The following is a 10,983-nucleotide window of genomic DNA, read 5'->3' on the forward strand; positions in this document are numbered from 1 at the left end:
CTTGATCAGCTACCCAAAACCCTAGAGAACTCTAGAATACATTTCACTGCCACAAACGTATAAGAGAAACGAAAGGAAAGATATGAAAAATGAAGTAATTAGTGAGGGTTTGGGGTGAGAGAGGTAGAGAGGTGGGAGGAGCGAGGAGGGTCGTCAGTTGAAAGGGAGAGTTCGGAGAGGGATGGAGGGGGAGGAGTAGATAGGTAGAAGTAGAAAAGTAGATAGTAGAAGAGTAGATAGTAGAAGAAGAAATGCTGCCACCATCCATTCATTTGTCCGTACCTACAAGACAAGGAATGGAACTTGTCTGTATCACAATATCCTCAAAGATGTTATCAAGAGGTCATTATTAGTGTGTTCCATCTGTATCATGTACCCATTAAAATCATGAAACCAGTAACTGCAGAGGCTTTCTCACCTCAACTCAAAAACTCTAGGGAACAAAGTTAAAGACAATTTAAATAATAAATTCAATTATATTTCACATGAGAAGTATCATAATTTAAGCAATTCAACTTAATGTTCAAGATTAATCTGCACAGTGAGTCATCATCCAAGAATTCGAGAACCCTACAACTTGACTGCCCCTGATTTTCACACAACCCTTGTAAACACGATCACGTCACCTAAAAGTTCACTCACCGAGGACTGAGTCTAAGTTGAATAGAGAGGGGGGGGGGGGGGGGAGTCTGCAGTTGTCAGGCAGCGTCAACCCCCCGTCCGGCGACAGCCTATCTCGACGGCTGGCCTCAGCTCTGCTCTGCTGGCTGGTCTCCTATTGCTTCTCTCTCTATGCTCTACAGCTCCCTCAGTATATATTGGGAAACCTAGTAGCTAACTCCACCCACAAGTAGATAGCCTCAGGCACTCTACCAAGCCACTCCTTAAATGTCAGCATGTTTGAAGGCTATCAGGCTACAATTATAAGATTAACAGAAGCAAGGTGAAATTCCTATGACTTGACCTCAGGTCAACTTGAGGTCATTAACGCTTAGAGGTGTGAGTTTCAGGCCGACAAACTGGCGCCTCTCAAATCCTTGTCTGTGACTCGTGAATTATATGTATATATTAAATACAACTAAACAAAACACCTTTACGGTGTTACAACAACGGCGTCCACCACTGACAACACATCCCTTCCCCTGATAACAGCTTCCACCACTGACAACACTTCCCTTCCCTGATAACAGCTTCCTCCACTGACACCACTTGCCTCCCTTCACAACAACTTCCACCACTGACACCACTTGCCTCCCTTGACAACAACTTCCACCACTGACACCACTTACTTTCCTTGACAACAGCATCCTCCACTGACACCACTTGCCTCTCTTGACAACAGCTTCCTCCAATACCTCCCTTGACAACAGCTTCCACCACTGACACCACTTGCCTCCCTTGACAACTTCCACCACTGACACCACTTGCCGCCCGTGACAACAACTTCCACCACTGACACACTTGCCTCCTTTGGCAACAGCTTCCACCACTGACACCACTTGCCTCCCTTGACAACAACTTCCTCCACTGACACCACTTGCCTCTCATGACAACAGCTTCCTCCACTGACACCACTTGCCTCCCTTCACAACAACTTCCTCCACTGACACCACTTGCCTCTCATGACAACAGCTTCCTCCACTGACACCACTTGCCTCCCTTCACAACAACTTCCTCCACTGACACCACTTGCCTCCCTTGACAACAACTTCCACCACTGACACACTTGCCTCCCTTGACAACAACTTCCACCACTGACACCACTTGCCTCCCTTGACAACTTCCACCACTGATACCACTTGCCTACGTTGACAACAGCTTCCTCCAATACCTCCCTTGACAACAGCTTCCACCACTGACACCACTTGCCTCCCATCACAACTTCCACCACTGACACCACTTGCCTCCCATCACAACTTCCACCACTGACACCACTTGCTTTCCTTGACAACAGCATCCTCCACTGACACCACTTGCCTCTCTTGACAACAGCTTCCACCACTTGCCTCTCTTGACAACAACTTCCACCACTTGCCTCTCTTGACAACAGCTTCCACTACTGACACCACGTGCCTACCTTGACAACAGCTTCCACCACTGACACACTTGCCTACCTTGACAACAGCTTCCACCACTGACACACTTGCCTACCTTGACAACAGCTTCCACCACTGACACCACATGCCTACCTTGACAACAGCTTCCATCACTGACACACTTGCCTACCTTGACAACAGCTTCCACCACTGACACACTTGCCAACCTTGACAACAGCTTCCACCACTGACACACTTGCCTACCTTGACAACAACTTCCACCATTGACACCACGTGCCTACCTTGACAACAGCTTCCACCACTGACACACTCGCCTCCCTTTACAACAGCTTCCACCACTGACACCACGTGCCTACCTTGACAACAGCTTCCACCACTGACACCACTTGCCTCCCATCACAATTTCCACCACTGACACCACTTGCTTTCCTTGACAACAGCTTCCACCACTGACATCACTTGCCTCCCTTGACAACAGCATCCTCCAACGCCTACCTTGACAACAGCTTCCACCACTGACACCACTTGCCTACCTTGACAACAGCTTCCACCACTGACACCACTTGCCTCCCATCACAATTTCCACCACTGACACCACTTGCTTTCCTTGACAACAGCTTCCACCACTGACACCACTTGCTTTCCTTGACAACAGCATCCACCACTTGCCTCTCTTGACAACAGCTTCCGCTACTGACACCACTTGCCTCTCTTGACAACAACTTCCACCACTTGCCTCTCTTGACAACAGCTTCCGCTACTGACACCACTTGCCTCCCTTGACAACAACTTCCAACACTGACACTCTTGCCTCCCTTGACAACAGCTTCCGCTACTGACACCACTTGCCTCTCTTGACAACAGCTTCCACCACTGACACCACTTGCCTCTCTTGACAACAGCTTCCACCAGTGACACCACTTGCCTCCCTTCACAACAGCTTCCACCAGTGACACCACTTGCCTCCCTTGACAACAACTTCCAACACTGACACACTTGCCTCCTTTGACAACAGCTTCCACCACTGACACCACTTGCCTCTCTTGACAACAGCTTCCACCACTGACACCACTTGCCTCTCTTGACAACAGCTTCCACCACTGACATTACTTGCCTACCTGGACAACAACTTCCACCACTGATACTACTTGCCTCTATTGACAACAGCTTCCATCACTGACACCACTTGTTTCCCTTAACAACAGCTTCCACCACTGACACCACTTGCCTTCCTTGACAACAACTTCCACCACTTGCCTCCCTTGACAACAACTTCCACCACTGACACCACTTGCCTCCCTTGACAACAGCTTCCACCACTGACACCACTTGCCTCTCTTCACAACAACTTCCACCACTGACACCACTTGCTTCCCCTGACAACAGCTTCCACCACTGACACCACTTGCCTCCCTTGACACCAGCTTCCACCAGACACCACTCACGTACCTAGACAACAGCTTCAACCTTTGACACCATTTGCCTCCCTTGACAACAACTTCCACCACTGACACCACTTGCCTCCCCTGACAACAGCTTTCACCACTTTCACCACTGATAGCACTACAGACGATTACCCCACATTTCTTCTAACCAACATTCACAAACCACCTCTAGATACAAGGAAGATAAGCTTTAGGCTACACAATGAAACTTCTATAGGCAATTTTATAGCTGCTGCCGCTAATATCAACTGGGAGTCCGAATTAGGTTCCACAGGAGACATCAACCTAGCAGTGCAATCATTTCTTCAAAAAACTCTCAGCCTCTATAACACCCACTGACCTATGCTAACGAAACAAGTCACAACTAAAAGGCTAAACAATCCTTGGCTTACAAAGGGGATACTTAAATCTATTAATAAAAAACATGAACTTGAGAAGAAGTATAGGTTAGGTATCGTCTCCAAAGAACTTTCAAAGAATTACTCATCATTACTATCTAAAATAATTAGAAGAGCCAAAATTAAATACTAAGAAGATAAATTTACTCAAACAAAGGGCAACATCAAGAAAACATGGAGCACAATTTCACAAATATTGGAATCAAAAAAGATTTTAAATAACAAACCAATAATCCTGTCCAATAACGATGGTCTGCTTTCAGCCATTGATACTGCTATTGAATTCCATAGGTTCTTCTCATCCATTGGGTCATCCCTTGCTAATGATATTCCATCTTCCAGTACTAATGTTCAGGACTATCTTACAGGTAACTACCCAGTCTCTGTACCTAACGCCCGCTAATTCCACTGATGTAAATGAGGTAATCCTTTCCCTTAATACCAAGTCTAGTGCCCTTACGGAGATACCAACTCTAATCTACAAAAAAGCCTCCAGATCTTTAGCCCTTGCCATTGCATTGCTCTACAACAAGTCACTTGAACTCCAAACTTTTCCAGATATTCTAAAAAGGAGAGAGAGTAACCCCAGTCCATAAATGTGGTGATCTCACTGATGTCAACAACTTCAGACCGATATCAATTCTGCCAAACTTGTCAAAAATATTTGAAAAACTAATCTACAAGCAGCTTTACTCTTATCTAGCCAAACACTATATACTAAGCTCTTGTCAATATGGCTTCAGACCCAAAAAAAGCACTAACGATGCACTTATTAGTATGATTAACTTGATACATGCAACTCTTCATAAAAATGAGTTCCCTGTTGGGATATTTGTGGACCTACGTAAGGCTTTTGACACTGTCAACCACCAAATCCTTCTTCTTAAATTACATCATTATGGAGTCAGAGGTCACTCCCTGCAATACCTTCAGTCCTACCTTACTGACAGGCTCCAGTATGTTTCTGTGAATAATTCCATTTCTCCGACACTACCTATAAACATCGGTGTTCTACAGGACAGCATACTTGGCCCTCTCCTCTTTCTCATCTACATTAATGACCTTCCAAATGCCTCTCAACACCTCAAACCAATCTTATTTGCTGATGACACAACTTTCATCTTCTCCAGTACTGACCCTCTTGCTCTAAATGTCACTGTGAATACTGAACTAAATAAAGTCCATCTTTGGCTAACTGCTAACAAACTCACCCTTAACATTAACAAGACTTTCTATATTTTGTTTGGTAATAAATCCTCAAATGAAATTAATTTAAGAATAAACAATATACAAATCAGTAGTAAAGTTGATGGTAAATTCCTTGGTGTCCTCATCGATAACAAGCTGAATTTCCAGGGACACATTCTAAATATAGCAAAAAAGTTTCTAAAACTGTTGGCGTTCTTTCTAAGATCAGATATTATGTTCCTCACCCTGCCCTGATGACGTTCTATTACTCTCTCATCTATCCTTATCTCAACTATGGTATTTGTGTTTGGGGTTCTACTACCCAAAATCATTTACGTCCTCTAATTACCCAACACAAAGCTGCTATTAGAACAATATCTAACTCTGGCCCCAGACAGCACTTGGTACCCTTACTCAAATCTCTAAATATGTTAGATATTAAGTCACTGCACATCCTCTCTTGTGTACTATATATATTTAAAACTCTGAATTGTAATGTCAATCATGACCTTTAACGCTTCCTAGAAGGTTGTAACAGAACACATGTGCACCACACCAGAAACAAATACTCATTTGATATTCCAAGAGTTAGACTTAATCAAACTAGAAATGCTCAACAAATCAAGGGACCCAGAACGTGGAATGACCTTCCCAATTATGTCAAAGATTGTACCTCTCTCAACCAGTTTAAGACGAAAACTAAGTACTACCTAATTAACTCCATGTAACCTACCTTACTTCTAAATGTCAACCCATGTCTTACTATTCAAAAGAAAATGCTGTTTGTTGACCAACTTGTATATTGGCTATTTTCTACCATGTTTCCCCCTCTTTTTTATCTTTTATTATTTTTTTTTCATTCAACACAATTTATACTTTAAGCTCAATTACTATTAAGTTTTAGTCCAAGTGTTTTTCCCCACCTCTCCTTGCCCCCGAAACGCTATGCGTACTAGTGGCTTTAGGTATTGTATGTACTTCCTCTATCTTTAAATCTAACAGAATGTTTGTACTGTAATGCTGCAACTATGTATGTACTGTTCCTAAATAAATTATTATTATTATTATACTTACCTCCCCTGACAATAACTTCCACCACTGACACCACTTGCCTTCCCTGACAATAACTTCAACCACTGACACCACTTGCCTCCCCTGACAATACCTTCCACCACTTGCCTCCCCTGACAATAACTTCAACCACTGACACCACTTGCCTCCCCTGACAATACCTTCCACCACTTGCCTCCCCTGACAATACCTTCCACCACTTGCCTCCCCTGACAATAACTTCAACCACTGACACCACTTGCCTCCCCTGACAATACCTTCCACCACTTGCCTTCCCTGACAATAACTTCAACCACTGGCACCACTTGCCTTCCCTGACAATAACTTCAACCACTGACACCACTTGCCTTCCCTGACAACTTCCACCACTGACACAACTTGCCTCCCCTAACAATAGCTTCCACCACTTGCCTCCCTTGACAACTTCCACCACTTGCCTCCCCTGACAACAACTTCCACCACTGACACCACTTGCCTCCCCTGACAACAACTTCCACCACTGGCACCACTTGCCTTCCCTGACAACTTCCACCACTGACACCACTTGCCTTCCCTGACAATAACTTCAACCACTGACACCACTTGCCTCCCCTGACAACTTCCACCACTGACACCACTTGCCTTCCCTGACAATAACTTCAACCACTGACACCACTTGCCTCCCCTAACAATAACTTCCACCACTTGCCTCCCTAACAACAACTTCCACCACTTGCCTCCCCTGACAACAACTTCCACCACTTGCCTCCCCTGACAACAACTTCCACCACTTGCCTCCCCTGACAACATCTTCCACCACTTGCCTCCCCTGACAACAACTTCCACCACTTGCCTCCCCTGACAACATCTTCCACCACTTGCCTCCCCTGACAACATCTTCCACCACTTGCCTCCCCTGACAACTTCCACCACTTGTCTCCCCTGACAACAACTTCCACCACTTGCCTCCCCTGACAACAACTTCCACCACTTGCCTCCCTGACAATAACTTCAACCACTGACACCACTTGCCTCCCCTGACAATAGCTTCCATCACTTGCCTCCCCTGACAACTTCCACCACTTGCCTCCCCTGACAACAACTTCCACCACTTGCCTCCCTTGACAACAACTTCCACCACTTGCCTCCCCTGACAACTTCCACCACTTGCCTCCCCTGACAACAACTTCCACCACTTGCCTCCCCTGACAACAGCTTCCACCACTTGCCTCTCCTGACAACAACTTCCACCACTTACCTCCCTGACAACAACTTCCACCACTTGCCTCCCCTGACAGCTTCCACCACTTGCCTCCCCTGACAACTTCCACCACTTGTCTCCCCTGACAACAACTTCCACCACTTGCCTCCCCTGACAACAACTTCCACCACTTGCCTCCCTTGACAACAACTTCCACCACTTGCCTCCCCTGACAGCTTCCACCACTTGCCTCCCCTGACAACTTCCACCACTTGCCTCCCCTGACAGCTTCCACCACTTGCCTCCCCTGACAACAGCTTCCACCACTTGCCTCCCCTGACAACAACTTCCACCACTTACCTCCCTGACAACAACTTCCACCACTTGCCTCCCCTGACAGCTTCCACCACTTGCCTCCCCTGACAACTTCCACCACTTGCCTCTCCTGACAACAACTTCCACCACTTGCCTCCCCTGACAACTTCCACCACTTGCCTCCCCTGACAACAACTTCCACCACTTGCCTCCCCTGACAACAACTTCCACCACTTGCCTCCCTGACAACAACTTCCACCACTTGCCTCCCCTGACAACAACTTCCACCACTTGCCTCCCTGACAATAACTTCAACCACTGACACCACTTGCCTCCCCTGACAACAACTTCCACCACTTGCCTCCCTAACAACAACTTCCACCACTTGCCTCCCCTGACAACAACTTCCACCACTTGCCTCCCTGACAATAACTTCAACCACTTCCACCACTTGCCTCCCCTGACAACAACTTCCACCACTTGCCTCCCTGACAATAACTTCAACCACTGACACCACTTGCCTCCCCTGACAACAACTTCTACCACTTGCCTCCCTGACAATAACTTCAACCACTGACACCACTTGCCTCCCCTGACAACAACTTCCACCACTTGCCTCCCTGACAACAGATTCCACCACTGACACCACCAGTCTTTTCTGACAACACTAACTCCAGCTGCCTCCAATGAGAATAACTTTCATCACCTGCCCCTTGACACTAAACCCCAACTACTGACACCACTTGAAGTGAGGATGCACTGTACAGTTTGTAAATTAGGCAACTGACATATGTGGAGAGCTCATGTCATAATTGATATGTTTATCCTGCACACCGCCCCTATTCAGTGGGCAGTGGTGAGTAGGCTGGTAAATGGGGGGAGGGACTTTTGACAAGCCGTCAGCTTCCTGTCCTTGTCGAGGCCTTTAGTATTAGTGACCTCCCGAAAAAATCTGGTAAATTCAGGTTACAATCAATCAGTTATTACTTATAGTTAGCAAACTGGAGATATTTGGCTTAAATTCCTGGTAGCAGATCCTTTTGAATAAAATATTTACACATCTCTTGAAAAATTGCGAGTAATTTTGTTGGCATGAATTATATTCAGTCAGGGCTACATCGGCAAGTAATGATAAAAAATTTCATTACCTGCCTAATAGGCAGTGTTTTTTCCAACCAAAATTTCACATTGGTTAATTAGAATTAAGATTATTAACCACTGCACTGCGCCAAACAACAAATGCCATTTTGAGAGGCGTTTTTTTTTTTTATTTAGGCTATACACTATTTTAATGTTTTTTAATGTTTTCACCAGTCTTTGTGTTTTGAAATTAAAATAGTTGAGTTTGGAAACATTTTGACATTAACTTTACATGAACATTTGTAAAAACAACAAAAATATGTCCTTAACAATTGCACTATGAAGTTTTTGCCACAAACACGTGTGCAGTGCAGGGGTTAAATTACATTAAGAACATGAATGTTAGGTTTAGATAGGTTAAGACAGTTAGCCAAGGATAGATTAGGTTTGGTCACATTCTGCTCGAACGCTATGTGTGTCAGTTGCTCTGCAAGAATGTAAAAACATCAATGCTATGTACTCTCATAAACCAAATGTACTTTCTTGTATATAAATAAATAAATACTTCTTCATTATTTCTAACTCAAAATAAAAATACTGTAAAATCATATATAATGGAAAGCTTTATCATTCCACAAGAAAAAAATATTTAGAAAAACATATAATTTCAGGAAAACTCAAATTGTTGTTGGGCAACTCAGGCCTTGTATAGTAGTCCAAGTAATGTGTTCTAGCTATTAAGTACAAATGCACACAGTAATCACATTAACGTCATGTGTCAATGAGAAAATCCATAGGGGCCGTGATGATGATTCAAACATGTGGTGGGTGTTCCCACACACACACTCCCTAGTCAACTAGGCCACTACATAGTCAAAAGGATTGCAACCTGGAACTCTACTGAGCTCACAATGATTTCCTGATGTTTCCACTAAAGGCAGACCAGGATTTTTACACAATTTCCCCATGCACTCTGGCTCTGTTATTTCAGGAATGTTCTACCTCTTTCAAGGTAGAACATTCAGAGTAATCACACTTATGTGATGTGTCAATGAGAAAATCCGTAGGAGTCGTAATGAGGGTCCGAACCTATGCGGTGGGTAGTCCCACACCCACATACCCTAGTCGTCTTGTGGCCTAGCTGACTAGGGCATGTACGTGGGAACACCCACCGCATAGGTTCGAATCCTCATCACGGCTCCTAAGGATTTTCTCAATAAGCATAATGTGAATTTTTTAAAATGCACTGTATATATTACGTACATGCATACAGTCGAAATAAAGAAAATGTTAGATATGTATATTTATTTTTACTTTGCATGGAACAGCATATGCTAACCAAATTAAATTACTTCACAAATTAAAGGAAGTAGCCGATTTCCCACTTATAATTCTTTTTAGACAGGCTCTAAACATATGTCTGCCCATCATAACTGCAGGTGTGTAACACCTGCAAGTGACAGTGTCACACAGTGTCAATGGATGGAGAAAAGGATAACTAACTCTGATGAATCAGAAGTTTGTAATACTGTACTCTTTGAATGTTGTCACCCAAACTCTTATATGTTACAGGCCTTGCTTCGGATGATATCTTGTCACTGTTAGAAGATTCATTATATGAATTTACCTGAGGGCTGAGTCACTAACTCTCTAGTGGGCTCGATGGGGACAGGAAGCTGGCAGCTTACAAAAGGTCTCCCCCCCCCCCCCATTTATCATAATTGTATCAGTGTTTTTGCCATTTACCGCTTCAGAGAGTAGGTGGTTCAAAGAGCTTATAACCTTATAGGTGAAAAAATATCTCCTGTTATCCCGTTATTGAGAACCGTTACTCCCATCCTGCATCCAATCTATTACTGACACCTGCAATGTCACCTTGTCTAATGGACTCTTCATACTGTTCGTTCTGTACTAAATAATTCATAACTCAAAAAACTAAGTAAAGACTCACGCAATCCTTCGTGGGAGAACAGTTCTGTACAAACGTTAAATGAAGTTGGCGGGTTAATGTGCTCCGCGTAGTGATGGTAAACAACTTTGCTTCACATCCTATACAGCACCGCTGATCTCATCTACTCCTAAGTGATATTTTAACCTTTACTAAAGCATACAATAATCATTTACAATTCTAAAACCCATTATATAAATAACTTTAATAAATATTACCTCAGGTTTTCTTGTTTTAATTGTTAATTGTCGCCACTATTTTAATGAAACACTTTAGTGAGTAGTAACGAGAACAAAACTCT

At 44.1% G+C, this 10,983-nt stretch overlaps 1 long non-coding RNA gene across 1 annotated transcript in view; it reads right to left on the reverse strand.

Moving 5' to 3' along the window:
* LOC138368262 (uncharacterized) overlaps positions 1–10,771 on the reverse strand; it is a 168,806-nt gene extending 158,035 nt beyond the window's left edge. Inside the window, exon 1 of the long non-coding RNA XR_011229558.1 lies at positions 10,686–10,771. This is a non-coding gene — a long non-coding RNA (uncharacterized lncRNA). The remainder of the gene's footprint in view (positions 1–10,685) is intronic.
* Between the last annotated feature and the right edge of the window lie 212 nt (positions 10,772–10,983).

The sequence above is a fragment of the Procambarus clarkii genome, chromosome 24 (assembly GCF_040958095.1).
Source record: "Procambarus clarkii isolate CNS0578487 chromosome 24, FALCON_Pclarkii_2.0, whole genome shotgun sequence".
In the NCBI taxonomy this organism is placed as follows: Eukaryota; Metazoa; Arthropoda; class Malacostraca; order Decapoda; family Cambaridae; genus Procambarus; species Procambarus clarkii.